Source organism: Scyliorhinus canicula, chromosome 5 (genome assembly GCF_902713615.1).
Source record: "Scyliorhinus canicula chromosome 5, sScyCan1.1, whole genome shotgun sequence".
Lineage (NCBI taxonomy): Eukaryota > Metazoa > Chordata > Chondrichthyes > Carcharhiniformes > Scyliorhinidae > Scyliorhinus > Scyliorhinus canicula.
This window is the reverse complement of record NC_052150.1, coordinates 117,334,751-117,356,864: the sequence shown is the minus strand read 5'-3', so window position 1 is coordinate 117,356,864 and position 22,114 is coordinate 117,334,751. Positions and strand designations below refer to the sequence as shown.

The following is a 22,114-nucleotide window of genomic DNA, read 5'->3' as shown; positions in this document are numbered from 1 at the left end:
ATTTAATTTTCTCCATTTGGAGAAATTTCGATAGGTCGGACAGTCAGTCTGCATCTTTGGGTGGTGCTGCCAATTGCCAGCCAAGCAGGGTTCTCCAGTGGGCGATTAGGGAAGCAAAGGCAAGGGTGACGGGCCACCTCCCCATGAAGAGAGCCGAGAGCTGGCTGTTCTGGTACTACCACTCTCAGGCATGGCTCCACCCTCATCCCCACCAGCTCGGACTTTGCGTCAAAGAAGGCTGTCCAAAACCAAGCAAGTTCTTGGTCGGGGCAAGACCAGAACATGTGGGTGTGGTTGGCTGGGCCTCCACTCCTTTAGCCACATATTTACTTCTTTAATTTTCTCATCCCTATGCCAATTTGCACATGGCGCGGGTAATAATCTAGAGGTTATAGCCCTTGAGGACATTGTTCCTGGTTCCCAATATTCCCCAAATAGTCCACTTTCCTGGTCGAATGGCCTCCTCCTCCACTGTAGCTCTTCTGTGGTTCTGTGCTTATTTTGCCATTTAGTTCACATTTTTGCCCTCGGGTTCTCAATCCTTCCAATGGAAATGGTTTCTCCCTATTTACTCTTATCCTGACATCCCTCATGATTTTGTATAACTATCAAATTTCCTCACAGCATTCTAAGTCCCAGCTTCCCAATCTACTCAAGTAACTGAAGTTCCTCATCCCTGGAACAATTCTCATAAATCTTTTCTGCACCCTCTCCAATGTCATCACACATCTTTGGTAAAATGTGGTGCTCAGAAATGGATGTAATACGCCAGTTGAGGCCAAACGAGCATAACAGAAGTTGCTTGCTTTCGTTTTCTTATGGCCCTACTGATAAACCCCGGATGCTATGGGCGCGATTCTCCCAGACAGGGAGAAATCGTAAGGCTGACGTCAAAACCGGGCGGGTTTGACGCCAGCCACCCCCTCCCCGACCGGGAACCGATTCTGGTCCCCGGTCGGGGCTAGTATGCCGCAGCCGTGAACTCTGGCATCGCGGGCTTAACGAAATTAGTTAAGCCCGCTTGCCAGAGTTTGCGCCGCCTGATGCGTCACATGACGTCAGGCGCGCATGCGCGGATTGGAAGACTCCAACCCGCGCATGCGCAGATGACGTCACCGCGCATTTGCGCGATACCCGCGCATGCGCGGGCCGGGATGCCCCTCAGCCGCCCCACGAAGTGATACAGTGGGGCGGCGGAAGGACAAAGAGTGCGCGAGAATCGGACCCGCTGCCCGCGATCGGTGGGCACCGATCGCTGGCCCATGGCACCCTTGGCACGGCTGTGGTACTGCCGTGCCAATCGGTGCCATGGTTGCCAAGATCGGGACTTTACGGCCGTTTTTACGAACGGCCAGACCAGGTGTGTTTGTCGTTCGTAAAAACGGCCGTAAAGGGCTTGGAATTCGGCCCATCGGCCAGCTGAGAATCGCTGCTGGTCGTAAAAAAACGGCGGCAGCGATTCGTGTCGGGAGTTGGGCGTTGGGGGGGGGGGGGGGGGGGGGGGGAAGAATAGCGGGAGGGCGTCGGACTAGTGTGGCCGTAAAAATTTACGACCCCCGCTATTCTCCGCACCGTCGTGAGTGCGGAGAATTGCGCCCTGTATATTTTATTAACTGCCCTCTCAACTTGTCCTACCATCATCAATGACTTAGGACACATGTACATCCAAGTCACTCTGCTCATGCACCCTGATGTGACCATCAATTCATTCGAGACACGAGAGGAAGTAAGCTATGGCTTTAATAGTCTTACAACTGAGCCTGCCTGCGACCAGAAGAACTGAGGGCAGACTCACAAGGCTGCAGCAATTTATACTTCCGGTAGTGGGAGGGGCCATGGGTGGAGCCCTGTACAAGCTCCTCATCTCCCCCTGTGGGCAGAACCGCGCAACGGCTCACAGTGTCCACAAGGACACAATGCTATACAGTGTGAATTAAACAATATACATTCACCCCCGTAAAAAAAAATCAAGTCCAGCAGGGGTGGCAGGTCTACAGATTGAGCCGGTTCGGTGGCCGAGTCGTCCGTTGGGATCGGCGGAGCACTGGGGTTGCAGCCTCTTCGGAAGGCTGAGTGATGACGGGCGCTGTGGATCTGAGGGTGGACTCCGGGGGTGGTTCGTTCAGAGCTTCATTCCTGACCGGTGCGACGGGTGAAGGGGGGGGGGGCGCAGGAAACCTGTAGGCGTGGGGGCGCAGGGCGTGGGGGGTCGGGTGGGGTGTAGTGTGAGGGGTACCTCGGCGGTGGTGGTGGTGGTGGTGGTGGTGGTGGCGCCAGATCCCGGAGGGAAACGGTGTCCTGACGGCCATCAGGGTGTTCTATAAAGGCGTAGTGTGGGTTAGAGTGTAGCAGTAGTACCCTTTCTACTAGTGGGTCCGTTTTATGTGTCCGGACGTGCTTCCGGAGGAGAACCGGGCCCGGTGTCCTCAACCAAGATGGGAGCGAAGCCCCAGTGGTAGTGCCCCTAGGGAAAACAAATAATCACTCGTGAGGGGTCTGGTTAGTGGCAGTGCACAGGAGGGACCTAATTGCATGGAGCGCATCGGGGAGGTCCTCCTGCTAGTGGGAGGTCGGGAGATTCCTGGACCGTAGGGTCAAGTAGGACGGTCTTCCAGACCGTCGCGTTCTCCCTCTCCACCTGCCCGTTCCCCCTGGGGTTATAGCTGGTAGTCCTGCTCGAGGCGATGCCCTTGTCGAGCAGATACTGACGCAGCTCGTCACTCATAAAGGACGAACCCCTGTCACTGTGTACGTAGCTGGGGAACCCAAACAGGGTGAAGACACTGTGCAGGGCTCTGATGACTATATGGGAGGTCATATCGGGGCATGGGATAGCAAACGGAAAACGGGAGAATTCATCTATGACGTTGAGGAAGTACACATTTCGATTGGTCGAGGGGAGTGGCTCTTTGAAATCGATGCTCAGGCGCTCAAAGGGCCGGGAAGCCTTTCCAAGTGGGCCTTGTCTGGTCTATAGAAGTGCGGTTTGCACTCCGCACAGATCGGGCAATCCCTGGTGATGGCTTTTACTTCCTCAGTGGAGAAAGGTAGATTTTGGGCTTTGATGTAGTGGGCGAGCTGGGTCACCCCCGGGTGGCAGAGGTCATTGTGGATAGCCTGTAATCGGTCATCTTGCGTGCTGGCGCATGTGCCGCGGGACAGGGCATCTGGGGGCTCGTTGAGCTTCCCCGGCCGATATATGATGTCATAATTATAGGTGGAGAGTTCGATCAGATTTTATCGTTTTTTATTTTGCCCCGTTGCGAGTTGTCGAACATGAAGGCAACCAATCTCTGGTCGGTGATGAGGGTAAACCTCCTACCTGCGAGGTAGTGCCTCACAGTGCCGTATGGCTTCCACAATGGGTTGAGCTTCTTTTTCGACTGAGGAGTGTCGAAGTTCCGAAGCGGAGAGGGTTCAGGAGAAGAAAGCTACTGGTCTCCCTGCCTGATTTAGTGTGGCGGCGAGAGCGACCTCGGAAACATCGCTCTCCACCTGAAAGGGGATGGATTCATCCACCGCCCGCATGGTGGCTTTGGCGATGTCTTCCTTGATGCAATTGAAGGCCTGGCGGGCCTCTGCTGACAGTGGGAAGAGTGTAATCTTAAATAGTGGGCGGGCTTTGTCCGCATACTGGGGGACCCACTGGGCGCAATAGGAGAAGAATCCCAGGCACCTCTTGAGGGCCCTGGGGCAATGAGGGAGAGGGAGTTGTAAGCATACGGTCCGAGTCGGGGCCCAGGACTCCGTTTTCCACGACAAAGCCGAGGATGGCTAGCCTGGTTGTGCGGAAAACGCATTTCTCCTTATTGTATGTGAAGTTGAGTTTCTGGGCGGTTTGGAGAAATCGGTGGAGGTTGGCATCGTGGTCCTGCTGGTCATGGCCGCAGATGGTGATGTTATCCAGGCACGGAAACGTGGCCCGCAGCCCGTACTGGTCCACCATTCGGCCCATCGCTCGTTGGAACACCGAAACCCCATTAGTGACGCCAGAGGGAACCCGGAGGAAATGGAAGAGGCAGCCATCTGCCTCGAACGCTGTGTAGTGGCTGTCCTCCGGGCGGATTGGGAGCTGGTGGTATGCAGACTTGAAATGAAATGAAATGAAAATCGCTTATTGTCACGAGTAGGCTTCAATGAAGTTACTGTGAAAAGCCCCTAGTCGCCACATTCCGGCGCCTGTCCGGGGAGGCTGGTACGGGAATCGAACCGTGCTGCTGGCCTGCTTGGTCTGCTTTATAAGCCAGCGATTTAGCCTTGTGAGCTAAACCAGCCCCCAGCTAAACCAGCTAAACCAGACTTCAGATCCACCGTGGAGAATATGCAGTACTGGGCGATCTGGTTGACCATGTCTGCAATTCTGGGGAGGGGGTACGCATTGAGGTGCGAGAACCGGTTAATGGTTTGGCTATAATCAACCACCATCCGGAACTTTTCCCCAGTCTTGACGACCACCAGCTGAGCTCTCCAGGGGCTGTTACTGGCCTCCATGACTCCCTCACGTAGGAGCTGCTGGACTTCGGCTCTAATGAATACCCTGTCCTGCAGGCTATACCGCCTGCTGAGTGGCTACGGGTTTGTAGTTAGCCGTGAGATTAGCAAAGAGTGGAGGGGGGTCGATTTTTAGAGTCGCTAAGCTGCATATCGTGAGAGGAGGTAGGGGTCCGCCGAAGCCGAGTGTGAGGCTTCTAAGATTGCACTGAAAATTGAGCCCGAGTAAGAGTGGGGCACAATTACAGCTGGAAATTAGAGTACCTGGCGCCCTGTATTGTTAGGGTCGCAACGGTGCGCCCTTGTATTTGGACCGAGTGCGAACCCGAGGCGAGGGAGATCGTTTGCCGTGCAGGGAAGATAGGGAGCGAACAGCGTCTTACCAGGTCTGGATGCACGAAGCTCTCGGTGCTCCCGGAGTCGAAGAGGCACGGTGTCTGGTTTAGTTTACCTGGTTTAAACCAGGGGCTGGTTTAGCACACTGGGCTAAATCGCTGGCTTGTAAAGCAGACCAAGGCAGGCCAGCAGCACGGTTCAATTCTCGTACCAGCCTTCCCGAACAGGCACCAGAATGTGGCGACTAGGGGCTTTTCACAGTAACTTCATTGAAGCCTACTCGTGACATTAAGCGATTTTCATTTTCATTTCATTTCTTGTATCCGTTGACCTGGACGGACATCATCGAGCTCCTGAGGTGCTTTGGCCGCGACTGGTCCAAAGTGACTGCGTTGAGTTGCGGGTAGTCGGTGGCTCGATCAGCAGTGCTGGAGTGGCCCCGTGATGACTGTCTGCGGAAGTCGTAGTCGTCGAGATGAACATCGGGTGATGGCCAAGATGGCGGCCCCCGTTGATCGCACGTGGCGGGGGGCGAGGAAGATGCCGCCCAAGATGGCGGCTCCCATGACTCGCACATGGCCGGCCGCGTGGAGGAGGATTGCCAAGATGACGACCCCCATGAGTCGCACATGTCAGGCGGAGGTGAAGTCGGCAGACACGCTGCAACATTATGGGGTCTGCGGGCCTGCGAGTTGGGGAAGCGATTGCTCTGGGCAGCGGGAGTGTTAGATGGTTTCGATTTAAACAGGCATACCTTAGCATAATGTCCTTTTGAACGGCAGCTGCTGCAGGTCTCGTTGCGGGCCGGGCAGTGCTGCTGTGGGTGTTGGGGCTGTCCGCAAAAATGGCACGTTGGCGCTCCATAGTTGGTGGGTGGCTGCGCGGCGCAGGCTGGGGCAGTCCACGATGGGGTCGCGTGGTCTTTGGGGAATGAGTTCAGACTTTGAAACGCAACCTCCATTGAGGTTGCTAGCGTTACCGTGTCCTCCAAGTTCTGGGCCCCTTTTTCGAGGAGGCGCTGGCGCACACAGTTAGACCGGACCCCTGCAACATACACATCATGGACAGCGAGTTCCATATGCTGGGAGGCAGTTACAGTCTGAAAGTTACATTCCCGTGCAAGGGCTTTTAGATCGCGCAGGTAATCCTCTAGCGACTCTGCGGGGCGCTGGAGGCGGGTAGCGAAAATATGCCGCGCATAGACTTCGTTTACAGGCCGCGCGTATAGTCGGTCGAGCATAGCGAGGGCCTCAGTGTACGAGTCGGTATTGTTGAGTTGCGTAGAGATGCGATGGCTCACCCGTGCGTGCAGTAGACTGAGTTTCTGCTCGTCAGTAGTAGCGGAGGTAGTCAACGCAGCCAGGTAGGCCTTGAAGCACCGAAGCCAGTGTAGAAAGATTTCCTTCGCTTCTGCAGCCTGCGGGTTGAGTTCTAGTCGATCAGGTTTGAGGGCTGATTCCATAGTGGTTTTCTTAAGTCTATTAAATTGATGCGACCATCAATTCATTCGAGACACGAGAGGAAGTAAACTGTGGCTTTAATAGACTTGCAACTGAGCCTGCCTGCGACCAGAAGAACTGAGGGCAGACTCACAAGGCTGCAGCAAATTATACTTCCGGTAGTGGGAGGGGCCATGGGTGGAGCCAAGGGTGGAGCCCTGTATAAGCTCCTCATCTCCCCCTGCGGGCAGAGCCGCGCAACGGCTCACAGACAGTGCCCACAAGGACACAATGCTATACAGTGTGAATTAAGCAATATACATTCACCACACACCCAATTAAGAATTGCAAAGTTTGTTTTATATCATCTCTCTTTGTTCTTCAAACCAAAATGGATGATTTCACATTACTCTGCCACTCCTCCGTCCTTTTGAAGTTGTACACTATACTCCTAGCAGTTTATTATATTTCTAAGGTGTATTTTTCATAACTTTTGAAATTGTGCCCTGTGCACAAAGGTCTAGTTCATGAATATACATCAGAAAGATCAAGAGCCCTACCATCAGACCCCAAGGAACTCCATTATAATCTTTCCTCAAATCCAAAACACTACCTTTCACCACTACTGCTTCCTGTCACTCAGCCAATTTTGTATCCATGTTGCTATTCTCCCTTTTATTCTTTAAGCTTTAACTTGCTCATTGTGTGGCACTTTGGAAGTCTAAGTGTACCACATCAACAGAATTACCCTAAAGGGGATTTTCACACAATAAGCACAAGTTGTCCAGTCACTGAATTCTACCTTGATTAGCCCACAACTATTCTGTCAGTGTGTTCATAACATTCTGTGGGATGTTATGAACAAAAGGATACATCACTGACTATATATATGTTAGCCAGAAAACAAAGCAGAAAGCACCAGAACCACATCACTGAGCCATTAATGTTTGAAATGCTTGCAGAACGCTGGGAACATATCTGGCATGCATTCATCTGCCTGTATATGTATGTATGTATATATATATATATATATGTGTGTATAGTTACAAATTGCAAGTAGTTAATGATGCACTGTCAATTACGACGAGGAGAGTAGAATGTAATCGAGGCTTTATTACACAGAGATGTGTGGCCTCCTACTGCAGCTGACGAAATGGCTGCTGTATGGAGAGCACACACATTTATACTCCGCCTACTGGGCGGAGCCAGCAGGCAGGGATCTACCCCCGAACCTGCAGTATAGGTGCCTTACCGTAAAACCCACATATACAATATAATACAACAGCGGTGACTACCGCAGTTAATAAAGACTCACTGTTGACATACAGAAGACAACAAAGATTTTCTGAACAGACATGTTCTGTAACCAACACCATTATAAAAAATTCACTCTCACACACTGTGGTTGAAGTAGTTGCGTTGACGCATTTAAGGCCTCATGGAAGAAAGAAAGGGGGTTTCAGGAACATTGTGGGAAGAGGTTTGTGTGTAGTATACACAACAAAATATACCAATTGTGCTGAATAGCCTGATTATGCATGGAAAATTCTACATTGTTCTACAATTTGTCGCACTTTTTACTCGTGTTTATTTACAGGGCAATTTTCAAAAGCTTTATTTGAAAGAAAGAAAATTCAGAGATAGAAAGTAATATTGTTTTCATCATCTGCTGTAGTTTTGTGTTCTACAAACGGTAAATTAGAGAGAATCTTACTGTAGTAATCCACGGGAGGCAGGAGTTCCGTCACCACACCAATATTTATTTACAATAACGATATTACAGGAGCAGCTACAAACAGTGCTGCTAGCAGTCCAGTCAACTTAAGACTGCTCACAAAGCCTACACAGGTGATTATACGGGCCCCCTCAATGAGCTATCAATGAGGGAGCTCATACTCCAATTGGCCAACCAATAAAGCCAATTGGAGTTCATTACACCCCTTCCCCCCAAGGTCCGAGGAATTCCTGCCAGCTGGCATTCCTCGGAGCTTCTTCCTGCTCCTCATGTCTGGGTCTGTCACCTCTGTGTCGTCCGCCGGGTCGTTCTCCGAAGTGGGCGGGGTGTACCTTATAGGTGCCCATCTTTTCCTTGACGACCTCCTTGGAAGTTGTTCTTCCTCTTCCTCGGGGAGAGGTGTCGCGACGGCCTTGTCGAGTGTGTCCATCTCCGACTCTGATGACTGGATGACAGGGTCTGGAGAAATTGCTCGGGGCTGGGGTGTGGGTATCCTTTCCGTCTGGGCTATCCCAGCTTGAGGCGGTCCTGCTTCGCCTGCCTCCAGGTGTGGTTCCGCTGCCCTTATTTGGTCTAGGTGTTTCTTCAGCACCTTACCTCCTATTGAAACCTCATAGGATATGGGCCCTGTTTGGGACTCTACCGTGCTGTTGACCCACGTTGGTCCATTCCCATAATTCTTGACCCAAACCGGTGCCCCCACCTGGAAATGTCTCTGCTGCCGACTATTATCATGCCCCCTGCATTGGGCCTCCTGTTGTTTCTCCACTTTCCCCGTTAAATTTGGGAAAAGGAGACTCAGCCTTGTTCGCAGCCGCCTTCCCATTAAGAATTCAGCTGGCGGTATGCCCGTTGTGGAATGCGGTGTGGTCCTGTAATCAAACAGCCAGCGGGAGAGCTTTGTGTCTATTGACGCTGCCGGCTGCTTCTTGAGTCCCGCTTTAAGTGTCTGGACCGCTCTCTCTGTCAGGCCGTTGGTCGCTGGATGGTAAGGGACCGTTTTGATGTGACGGACTCCGTTTTCCTTCAGGAATTTTCCAAATTCCCCACTTGTGAATGCCGTTCCGTTGTCCGACACCAATACCTCCGGAAGTCCATGTGTTGCAAACGAGGCCCTGAGCTTTTCAATTGTCGATGCTGTGCTTGCCGTGTTTACCCGGTGGACGTCCAACCATTTGGAGTGGGCGTCCACTATCACCAAAAACATTGAGCCCATGAAAGGGCCGGCGTGGTCAATATGCAGGTGGGTCCACGGTCTGCCTGGCCATTCCCACGGGTGCAATGGTGCCGCTGGTGGCACTCTTTGCCCCTGTTGGCACTCCTGGCACCGACATACCAAGGCTGCTATGTCTGTGTCCAAACCTGGCCACCAAACGTAGCTTCGAGCTAGCATCTTCATTTTAGACACCCCTGGGTGTCCGTGATGTAACTCAGTTAAGATTGCCTGACGGCCCTGAGCTGGGACGATTACCCGGGCTCCCCATAATAGGATACCGTCTTCTACAGTTATTTGGTCCCTTCTGCTCCAGTATGGGTGCATCTGGGGCTCCTCTGGTCTTTCCAGTCCCCTGTTAGCAGTAAATGCTTCATCTTGGCTAAAACTGGGTCTTTTTGCGTCCACAACCGAATATGTTGTGCGTCTACTGGTAGGGTGTCCAAAAAATTTAGAGTCATTACTGTCTCCACTACTTTTGGTATTTGCGGCGGAGTGTCCGGGAGGGGAAGTCTGCTCAAAGCATCTGCATATGCTACTCGCGTTCCCGGTCAGTGTTCCAGAACGTATCTATATGCCGCCAGTAGCAACACCCAGCGTTGGATTCTAGCTGATGCAATCGGGGGTATTGACTTGTCTTCTTTTAATAACCCCAATAACGGCTTATGGTCCGTCACTATGGTGCATTTCCGCCCGTACAGATACTGGTGAAATTTTTTTACTGCAAATATCACCGCCAGTCCTTCCTTCTCGATTTGGGCGTACTTCCTCTCAGCCATCGCCAAGGTCCTCGAAGCATAGGCTATTGGCCGTTCTTCCCCATTCCTTCCTCTATGGGCTAAGACGGCTCCTACCCCATAGGGGGATGCATCACAAGTGACCACCAACTCCTTCCTTGGGTCATAATGCTCTAGGACATTTTCGGATGACAGCTGTTCCTTAATGTCCCTAAATGCTCGGTTTTGGCGGGTGGACCATTTCCATTCTTGCCCCTTTTTTAGTAGCTGGTGGAGGGGTTCTAGGATGGATGCCCTATTTTCAATAAATTTTCCATAATAGGTTACCAACCCTAGAAATGATCGTAACTCCTGGACCATGGTGGGAGCTGGGGCTTCTTTTATTGCCCTTACCCTGTCTTCTAATGGACGTAAGCCGGACTCTTCTACTTTATATCGCAGGTACGTCACTTGTGGGGCCAGAAAAACACATTTTTCCCTTTTTAACCGTACGCCTGCCTTTGCGAAACGCCCGAGCACTTCCTCCAGGTTCCTTAAGTGTTCCCTGTTTGTCCTACCCGTGATTAAGACATCGTCTAAATAAATCGCCACCTGCGGTAGTCCCTGCAGAATATTTTCCATCATACGCTGGAATATAGTGCAGGCTGATGACACTCCAAAAGGTAGCCTAGTATAACGAAAAAGGCCCTTCAGGGTGTTGATCGTAGCAAACTTCTGGGAGCCCTTGTCCAGTTTTAACTGCAGGTAGGCGTGGGTCATGTCTAGTTTCGTGAACAAAATTTGGCAATTTGGCATATAGGTCGTCTATTTTCGGGATTGGGTATTTGTCCAGCAGTGCGTATTTGTTTACTGTGTGTTTGAAATCTCCATAGAGACGTATCGAGCAGTCTGGCTTCAAAATTGGTACCACCGGCACTGCCCATTCCGATAACTGTACTGGTCTGATAATGCCGTCGCGCCGTAACCTTTCTATTTCGTCATCTACTTTCTTCCTTAATGTAAAAGGTATCGGCCTGGTCTTACAAAATTTCGGAAGGGCTTCTGGGTCCACGTGCAAAGTTGCTTTGGCGCCTATGATTTCCCCCAAACCTTCCTGGAAGACCTCCGTGTATTTTTGGAGTACTCCACTCAACTGCCCGCTTCCACTCTGGAAAATTTTCATCCAATCTAATTTTAGGTATTTCAGCCAGTTCCGTCCAATTAAGCTCGGTCCGGAGCCCTCTACTATCGTCAACGGTAATCTGAGCAATTGTTTCTCATATTCCACAGGTACATGAGTTGTGCCTAGAACTTCCAGGGGTTCCCCCGTGTAGGTTTTAAGTTTCGTCGATGTTTTTGTTAGGGTTAGTGGCTGGAGTCCATCTTTGATTTTTCTAAATGCTGCCACTCCCATTACTGATACGGTCGCACCAATGTCTATTTCCATTATTGTCGGCCGCCCGTTCACCCGTGGGGTAATCCTAATGGGTTCTGCTTTCTTCGTTGTAATATTATATAACTGTTCCCCTTCGGAGGAGGATGGGGCGTCTAGGTTGTGTACTTCCCTGCGTCCCCACCTGCTATTCCTCTTTTGCCACCTCCTTCTAGGGTTTCTGTCGTTGTTACCCCACTATGTCTGGTGCCAGAAACGGTCCTTCTCTGTTGGGGGAGCCTCAGCCGGTACTTCCCTCTGTCTCCAGTTAGTCCTGGCAGACTTGGGGGCAGTTCTGGGGTTTTCCTTTTTCCCTCTATTCCTCAGGTTTTTCCTGAGAGGGGCTATCTGGTAGCAGGACCCGTTGTGGTAGTCCCTCTCACAGGTATCTACCTCCATTGGCGTGCCCTGTAGTTCCTTCACCCCACTTGCTGCCTTTTCTAGGGACAGTGCGAGCTGTAACGCCTGCCTGCAGTCTAGCTCCGTTTCCGCCAACAGGCATTTCTGTATTGTGAGGTCGTTTATACCACACACTAACCGGTCCCAAAGCATTTCATTTAGCGTTGGGCCGAACTCTCATTTTTCCGCCAGCCTTCTCAGGCGGGTCAAGAAATTCGTGACTGACTCCCTGTCTTCCGGCTTCGCTGTGTAGAATCTGTACCTATGCAAAATGAGGGGTGGTTTTGGGTCGTAGTGCTCTTCCACCAATTCCGTTACTTCTTGGAAAATTTTCGTGTCCGGCGCATCGGGATAAGTCAGACTACGTATAATGGCGAAAGCGGAGGGTCCACACGCTGACAGCAGGATAAGCCGTCTTCTTTCGTCCATCAGTAGATCATTTGCCCGGAAGAAGTAACACATTCTCTCCACATACTGGGATCAGTCCTCAATAGCAGGGTCGAATGCCTCTAACCTCCCAAAAAACAGCATTTTAAAAATGGCAAGGCTTACCCTGCGAGTGCGGCAGCTGGTCTCCGCAAAATTCTTAGTTTACCTCGTCGCCACTGTAGTAATCCGCGGGAGGCAGGAGTTCCGTCACCACACCAATATTTATTTACAATAACGATACTACAGGAGCAGCTACCAACAGTGCTGCTAGCAGTCCAGTCAACTTAAGACTGCTCACAAAGCCTACACAGGTGATTATATGGGCCCCCTCAATGAGCTATCATTGAGGGAGCTCATACTCGAATTGGCCAACCAATAAAGCCAATTGGAGTTCATTACACTTACCATCTCCACATGACATTCAATGGCATTTCCATCACTGAATCCTCCACTACCAATATCCTGAGGGTTGTCATTGACCAGAAACTGAACTGGTCTAGCCATACAAATACTGCAGCGAAAAGAGATTAGAGACTCAAATCCTACGGCAGATCCCCAAAGCCTGTCCACCACCTACAAGGCACAAGTCTGAAGTGTGATGGAATATTTTCCACTTGCCTGGATGATTGCAGCGGCAACAACATTCAAGAAGCTCAACACTGTTCTGCACAAAGCAGCCTACTTGATTAGCACCCCTCCCACAAACATTCACGGTCTCCAACACCGATGCATAATGGCGGTGTGTACCATCTACAAAATGCACTGCAGAAACTCACCAAGGGATGGTTGGGGAGGTGTTACGCACCGAATTATGTTTACATTAGTACTTGTATCTTTTGTTGTTATAAAACCATAAATGCCTTAATAAAATGTTTGTTAAAAAAAAACTCACCTAGGGTTCATTGACAGTGCCTTCCAAATCCATGATCACTACCATCTACAAGGAAAGGGGCAGCAGACACATGGAACACCATCACCTGGACATTCCCCTCCAAGCCACTCATCATACAGACTTCAAAATATATCACCTTTCCTTCACTGTTGCTGGGTCAAACACCTGGAATTCTCTCCCGAACATGACTGTGGGTGTACCTACACCACATGGGATTGCAGCAGCTCAAGGGAGCAGCTCACCATCACCTTCTCAAGGGCCATTAGCAATGGACAATAAATGCTGGCCTTGCCAGGGACACCCTGTTCTTGAAAATACAGAAAAATGTGTCATTTGAAACATGGAAGTCTGGCAATATCTGGTTTGAGAGGATACCGGGAAAGATCCCACAAAAGTTTAATAGCAGCTTCAAAGAGCAGGGTTATAAAATGCAGATTCTTGATCACAAGCAGGTTTAGCAAACACATAGGTTTCATGTGGTAAGCTAAAACAATGGCTCACACCTTCATGGAATGTAACTATCTCAGGAAGCATCTGAAAAAGCATGGATGAGAGTTTCAATTGCATTAAGTGACGAATGTTTAAAACAGGCAAGTCTTTCAAGTCATAACCAAGTTAAATTTTAGCATACAGCTAAAAGCAAAGTTTCACACCTTAATTGAAATAAACTCTCTTAGTAAACAGCTGGAAAGGATGGAAGATGCTCAGTCGAATTTGGTGTCAATTTTAAAGTGTAAAATTCTACAAACATCAAGTCAATTAAAAGAAAATTGGAGACGACCTGTCTACGAGAAACATCATTTAAGTCAAAATCAAAGGCAAAGTTATGAGCTGGGGACAATTGGAAAATTAAACGATTCGAAATCACAGAAATAAAAGTTAACTATTGAAACCAAAGCATTTTTTAATCAGATCTGAGAGGAGACGATATGCCCAAAATGAATAATTAGTTGTAGTAAGATGTTTACATCAAAGATACTTTTAAACGATCAAAGTGAAACAAGCCCATTTACAATAAAGTCGTTAAAACTGAATAACTCTTTGAAAGAGAATATAAACCACCGGAAGAAAGGGTAGAGCCAGAGCCAGCTCTCACAGCTCGGTGCATGGGAAGGACAGGACACAGCAACCAAGTTCACCAGCGAATACAACTCAAGACGACCAGATTTTAAGAAGATCGATTGTCAAGGTGGGACTGAAGGTCTGTACAACCAACCAGCAGCAGCCAGAAGCAAGATCTTTTTTCCTTTCTGTAAAGAAAGTGTTTGCAGCTTTTAAAAGAAAAAATATAATAATAAAAATAACTTAACCTGAAAAAGTGGTTATTAGCTTACTTCACTTCCTTAATAACGCAGGACCCAGGACATCAATGCTATTAAGGGGTAAGTAGGTAAAATTCTTCGGTGAAGGTATGGGTTATACCGGGGGATAACTTGAAAAGATAGTTTGACCTGAATAGCACTCACAGAAGCCTGCATCGGAGTCAGGAAGTGAGAATCCCTGTTCACCATTTAGAATATCGACCTTTTTTTGGTATAGGGGGAATTCTAAGAATAGTGGTGAGTTTTAACTTCAACCCACATCCCATTAACACATTTTCAAAAAGCTAATTCAAGAGTGTGACAGAGGGAAATTTTTTTCCTCATTCTACTTAGATTTTTTTTTAATATTTTGAAAACAAGCAAACCCTCCAGGAAACAGATGGAACAAGTGGAAAAGAAAACGGTTGCCACGCACACTTGGGGAAGGAAGGGACTGGATTGAGGGTTAAGACTAAATGAGTGACAACTAAGCAAGGGGGAGGTGAAGGCAAAGGGATGGAAAGGATTGTGATGTCAATAGTACGATGATGGTGAAAAGCTAGAGGATATAACAGAAGTAGGTCGAGGAAATAGGAGTAATTGGAAGAGTGAGCTGATGGAGGTCTAAATTTTCACCAAAACTCTCATGTCAAATGGAGCCTGCAGCAAAAGGAAGCCCTTATTATCACCACACAACTTACCCATGCCCGTTCAAAAAAAAAACAGGTGACAAGGAGAAGCAATGGGCTCAGAGGGAGCAGAGTAGAACAGAAAGTCAGAAGAGAAAAAGCAACAAAAAGGCTAACCAGTAAGCGACCATATTCTCCATTGTGCAGCATTACAGATGATCAAAAATACCCAATTAAAAATCCAACATCTACATTCTTTGATTTGTTTCTGTCACATCTTTACACCAGTGTTCTTCCTCATTCTAAATAATAAAGTCCACAATTTTAATGTGTTTTGTTTATATTCACTTATCATACCTTTCCAAATTAGCTGCTGGGTGGCTGCAAAACAAACTGCTTCTCTCCAGTTCAGATTTTCTGAGTGAAATCGCCGGGCAGATAAATTTGCATGAAAATTTTTAATTCCTCTTTTGCTGTTTTTGTTGAAGGGATTTTGCATTCCCCTGCAAGTATTTATGTTGAAAGAATTTAGCTTGCCAGAATCCAAACCTTCAGGCTTCTTAGTATCTGCCATCGCTAATAACTAACCACTTTCTGGTCATCACAACTTACTCTGAGCCACTCCCACAATCATTTCTTTTTTTTTTTTAAATAATTTTTATTGAATTTTTCAAAATACAAACATTTTAACCCCCCCTACCTTTACATTTAAATTATAACAAAACAAAGTCAAACCCCCCTACTTAACAAGAAAAAGAAACCCCCCCCCCCCCCCCCTACCCGCGCATCCCCCCCACCCCCCCCCCCCGCCGGCGAACCGACAGTCAGACCAACTTATCATTTCTAGCAGCGTCCTCGGGCAGGCCTTGCCCGTGCCACCGCCGCTACCGTACTTCCTTCGTCGTTGTCCCCCCTCCCCCCCCCTCCCCCCCCCCCCTCCCCTCCCCTCCCGGGTTGCTGCTGTCATGGCCTCAGTTTCTATCTCTGATCCAAGAGGTCTAGGAAGGGTTGCCATCGCCTGGAAAACCCCTGCACCGACCCTCTCAGGGCGAATTTGATCCTTTCCAATTGGATGAAGTTTGCCATGTCGTTTAACCAGGTGTTAACACTCGGAGGCCTTTCGTCCCTCCACTGAATCAGGATCCTCCTCCGAGCCACCAAGGACGCAAAGGCTAATATTCCAGCCTCCCTCGCCTCCTGTACCCCCGGTTCCACCCCAACCCCGAAGATCGCAAGTCCCCATCCTGGCTTGACCCTGGACCCCACCACTCTCGACACCGTCCCTGCCACCCCCTTCCAGAACTCCTCCAGTGCCGGACATGCCCAAAACATATGTGCATGATTCGCAGGGCTTCCCGAACATCTAATACACCTGTCTTCACCCCCGAAAAAACCGACTCATCCTTGTCCCCGTCATGTGGGCTCTATGCAGTACCTTAAATTGAATGAGACTTAGTCTCGCACATGACGACGACGAGTTGACCCTCTCCAGGGCGTCTGCCCATGTCCCGTCCTCTATCTGTTCCCCCAGCTCTAACTCCCACTTATCTTTCAGCTCCTCTACTGGTACCTCCTCCACCTCCTGCATAATCTTATAGATGTCCGAGATCTTCCCCTCCCCGACCCAGACCCCTGATAGCACCCTATCACTCACCCCCCTGTCGGGGAGCGCGGGGAACCCCGCTACCTGTCGTCTGGCAAATGCCTTCACTTGGAGGTACCTGAACGTGTTCCCCGGGGGGAGCCCAAATTTCTCCTCCAGCTCTCCCAGGCACGCAAACCTCCCCTCTATAAACAAGTCCCTCAGTTGTCTAATACCCGCCCTCTGCCAGCTCTGGAATCCCCCTCCTGTGTTTCCCGGCGCAAATCTGTGGTTCCCTCTTAGTGGTGCCCCTATCAGACCTCCCACTTCCCCCCTGTGTCGCCTCCACTGCCCCCAGATCTTGAGGGTGGCCGCCACCACCGGGCTCGTGGTATACCTCGTGGGAGGGAGCGGCCATGGTGCCGTTACCAGTGCCCCTAAGCTTATGTTGCCGCAGGACGCCCTCTCCATGCGCTTCCAGGCTGCCCCCTCCCCTTCCATCATCCACTTTCGTACCATCGATGTATTTGCCGCCCAGTAATATCCTGAAAGGTTGGGTAACGCCAGCCCTCCACTATCCCTACTCCGCTCCAAAAAGACCCTTCTAACTCTCGGGGTGCCATGTGCCCACACATACCCCATGATACTACTCGTTACCTTCTTGAAAAAGGCCCTGGGGAGGAAGATGGGCAGACACTGGAACAAAAACAAGAACCTCGGGAGGACCGTCATTTTAACTGACTGCACCCTCCCTGCCAGCGACAGTGGCACCATGTCCCACCTCTTAAACTCCTCCTCCATCTGTTCCACCAGTCTGGAAAAGTTCAACTTGTGGAGGGTCCCCCAGTTCTTTGCCACCTGCACCCCCAAATACCTAAAACTTTTAACTGCTCTTTTGAAGGGGAGCCTCCCAATTCCCTCCCCTTGGTCTCCCGGGTGTATTACAAAGACCTCACTTTTCCCCAGATTTAATTTATATCCCGAAAAGTCCCCGAACTCCGCTAGTATCCCCATTACCTCCGGCATTCCCCCCTCCGGGTCTGCCACATACAACAACAAATCATCCGCATAGAGCGAGACCCGATGTTCCTCCCCTCCCCTTGTCAGTCCTCTCCACCCCCCTGAACCCCTCAGTGCCATCGCCAACGGCTCGATCGCTAATGCAAAGAGTAAGGGAGATAGGGGACATCCCTGCCTAGTACCTCGATGGAGCCCAAAATATTCTGACCTCCTCCCGTTTGTTACCACACTTGCCATCGGAGCTGAATAGAGCAGTTTTACCCACTTGATAAATCCCTCCCCAAACCCAAACCTTTCCAACGTCTCCCACAAGTATTCCCACTCCACCCTGTCAAATGCCTTCTCCGCGTCCAGCGCTACCACTATCTCCGCCTCCCCTTCCACTGCTGGCATCATAATCACATTTAACAATCTCCGGACATTTGTGTTAAGTTGGCGTCCCTTCACGAACCCCGTCTGGTCTTCATGGACTACCCCTGGCACACAGTCCTCTATCCTGGTTGCCAGGACCTTTGCTAACAGCTTGGCATCTACATTTAAGAGGGAGATAGGCCTGTAGGACCCGCACTGGACCGGGTCCTTGTCCCGCTTCAAAATCAAGGAGATCAGGGCCTGCGACATTGTTGGAGGCAGAACCCCCCCCTCGCGCGCCTCATTGAAGGCTCGCACCAGCACTGGACCCACCAAGTCCACAAATTTCCTGTAAAACTCCACCGGGAACCCATCCGGCCCCGGCGCCTTCCCCGCCTGCATCTGGCCTATCCCTTTAATTAGCTCCTGCAGCTCTATCGGCGCCCCCAACCCTTCCACCAGCTCCTCCTGTACCTTTGGGAACCCCAATTTGTCGAGAAAGTTCTTCATTCCCCCTCTCCTCTTCGGCGGTTCAGACCTATACAATTCCCTATAGAAGTCCCTAAAGACCCTATTCACCTCTTGCCCCTTCTGCACTACATCCCCACCCCTCTCTCTCACTCCCCCAATCTCTCTGGCTGCATCTCGCTTACGAAGCTGGTGTGCCAGCATCCTGCTCGCCTTTTCCCCGTACTCATACGCCGCACCCTGCGCCCTTCTCCACTGCATTTCCGCCTTCCTAGTGGTCAGTAGGTCGAACCTGGCCTGCAAGCTACGCCGCTCCCTTAATAGCCCCTCCTCTGGCGCCGCCGCATATTTCCTATCTACTTCTAGGAGCTCCCCCACCAGCCTCTCCCTTTCCTGCCTCTCCTTCCTCTCTCTGTGTGCCCTTATGGAGATCAGCTCTCCTCTAATCACTGCTTTCAAGGCCTCCCAGACCGTCCCCACCTGCACCTCACCTGTGTCATTCGTACCCAGATAGTTCTCAATGCCCGTTCTCACCCTTCTGCACACCTCTTCGTCCGCCAACAGCCCTACATCCAGGCGCCACAACGGGCGTTGGTCCCGCGCCTCCCCCATGTCCACGTCCACCCAATGTGGTGCATGGTCCGATATCGCAATGGCCGAGTACTCCGTGTCCTGCACTCTCGGTATCAGCCCCCTGTTCAATACGAAAAAAATCGATCCTAGAGTACACTCTGTGGACGTGGGAGAAAAAAGAATACTCCCTCGCCCTAGGCCTACCAAATCTCCATGGGTCTACCCCTCCCATCTGCTCCATGAACCCCCTTAACACCTCTGCCGCTGCCGGCCTCCTATTCGTCCTGGAACTCGATCTATCCAGCCCAGGGTCTAACACCGTATTAAAGTCCCCTCCCATGATCAGGCCCCCTGCCTCCAGTCCCGGGATGAGGCCCAGCAGGCGCCTCATAAAACCCGCGTCGTCCCAGTTCGGGGCATACACATTTACCAGTACCACATTCTCCCCCTGCAGCCTACCCCTCACCATCACGTACCTGCCCTCCTTGTCTGCCACCACCTCTGCCGCCACAAACGACACTCTCTTTCCCACCAAAATCGCCACCCCCCGGTTCTTGATATCCAAGCCTGAGTGGAACACCTGTCCCACCCACCCCCTTCTCAGGCGGACCTGATCTGCTACCCTCAAATGAGTCTCCTGCAGCATTGCTACATCAGCCTTCAGTCCCTTCAGGTGTGAGAAGACCCTTGATCTTTTGACCGGCCCATTCAGCCCCCTTACGTTCCACGTGATCAATCGGGTCGCAGAGCGACCCGTCCCTACTCCCTGTCGATTAGCCATGTCTTGTCCCTTGCTCGCCCCGGGTCATCCCTTCTTTTCTGACCCGCTTCCCATAGCGATGGCCCCCCCCCCCCCACCCCCCCGGCTCTCCCCTTCTCGTCCCTGGTCTTTCTAGCAGCAACCCGGTGTCCCCCCCCAGTCCCCCCCCCCTTCCCCCCCCCCCCCTGGCTAGGACCCCTCCTAGCCGCGATGTACCCCACATCGTACTCCCGAGAGTCAGCTGGTCTCCGCTGACCCGGCTGCTCCTGCCACATTCCGACTCCTCCCGGTTCACCCCATCTGCGCCCGTGAAAGATCCCCTTAAAACCCCCGAGAAAGACCCGCATAATCAACCCGCTCCCCCCCGTCCCGTCTCCCCAACTTAACGATATAAATACAAATACCCAATGGCAACTAAATGCATAAATACTTAACTACATACTTAAATAACAAAATAATTAACTAACTATCAACTAACAGTGTGCCCAACCATCACCCTCCATCAAACAGTATAAATAACCGCAGATAACCATAACCCGAAAAGAAAAAAAACGAACAAAAAAAACCCCCCCAAGCACCCAAAGAAAAAGGGTAAGAGGGGTAAATAACTAAGGGAAATTGGAAACGGGAAAAAACACCCCATAAGAAGCCAACGACCCACAATAGAGATTTCAACAGTACAAATATACAGAAACACCCAACAACTCGAAACCTTCAAAATATTCAGAAAAGTCAACCGTTCGAGAAAAAACACCCCAAACACTCCACGAAACTGTTACCCAGTTCCGACCTGGCCTGAAAAAGAAAAGGGCCACTTGCTCAATCAAGAGTCCCCCGGCGGCTACGACCGCCGGTGCTCCCAGGTTTTAGTTTGTGTCCAACTTTTCCTCTTGTACAAAGGTCCAGGCCTCCTCTGGGGACTCGAAATAATGATGTTGGTCCTTGTAGGTGACCCACAAGCGCGCCGGTTGCAACATTCCAAATTTGATCTTTTTCGCGTGTAGCACCGCCTTTGTCCGGTTGTACCGGGCCCGCCGCTTTGCCACCTCCGCACTCCAGTCCTGGTACACCCTTACCGTCGAGTTCTGCCACTTGCTGCTTTTCTCCCTTTTAGCCCACCTCAGGACTTTCTCTCGATCACTTAGCCGCTGGAACCGCACCAGCACCGCCCTCGGGGGCTCGTTTGCCCTAGGCCTCCTGGCCATGACCCGGTATGCCTCTTCCAATTCCAGGGGCGCCGGACCGGCCCCTTCCCCCATCAGGGAGCTCAACATCTCCGCCACATATCCCGGGAGATCCGACCCCTCCAGGCCTTCTTCCAGGCCCAGGATCCTCAAATTTTTCCTCCTCATCCGAGTGTCCAGCTCCTCGAAGCGGCTCTGCCACTTCATGTGGAGTGCCTCGTGCACCTCCACCTTTGCCCCGATGACTGTGGCCTCCTCCTCCCTCGCGGTCATCTCCTGCTGCAGATCTTTAATCGACGCCTCTTGGATCGCCTGGGCTCCCACCAACCTGGTGGCCGTCGCGTTCATGGACTCTAAGAGTTCCACTTTCATCTCCGTGAAAAAACGGAGGAGAGCGGCCTGCTGCTCCTCCGCCCATTTCTTCCACTCCTCCGGTGCACCGCCGGCCGCCATTTTGATTTTCTTCCCCCGCTTTTTTTGGGGAGCTGCTGCCGTTTTTCTTGCCGCTCCACTCCGGGTACCGACCATAAAATCGGTCTAGTTCTCCTCAGGGGACCTTCCCCCACCGGGATTCGTTTTTTCAGCGCCGTTGGGGCCCTCCAATTGGCCCAAAAACACCTTTGTTGCAGGAGCTTCCAAATGTGCGGCTTAGCTAGTCATAGCCGCAACCGGAAGTCTCCCACAATCATTTCTACTACCTTAAATGCCATGGTTACTCGTGGCATGCTCCCTTGGCACCGGCATTCACATCCTTGTGTTGGTTCACTAACTGTGCTAAGGTCACAGATTCAAGTCTCATTCTGCTGATTTCCTGATCTCCGAAGTCATTCCAGATGATTGTGGTCTGGGAGAGGTGGGGTGGGGAAGAAGAAAAGCTATTTCCTGATTGCTAATGTACACTTCATCGCAATGAACCATCCTGCAGCATTGTTAGATGTCTTGTGGTTAGAAAAAGATACATCCATACTTTCAAAAATAGATACAGAAGGAAATGGAAACATTTCCAATAGTTTGCATCTCAGAACAGCAGGTCAAACATTTTTACACAGTGAGATTGGTGTATTAAACGTGGGGCTGCAGACCACTGCCAATCGGACAGTTATCAATGTCACACATCCCAGCAGCTAGCACAGCAATAACACATTTTTCAGCAGGTTGCAGGCC

General features: G+C 50.8%; 1 protein-coding gene across 2 annotated transcripts in view; it reads right to left on the bottom strand.

Moving 5' to 3' along the window:
• The window catches only part of LOC119966203 (cytoplasmic dynein 1 intermediate chain 1), a 377,588-nt gene that overhangs the window by 343,558 nt on the left and 11,916 nt on the right, over positions 1-22,114 (bottom strand). The window lies entirely within an intron of this gene.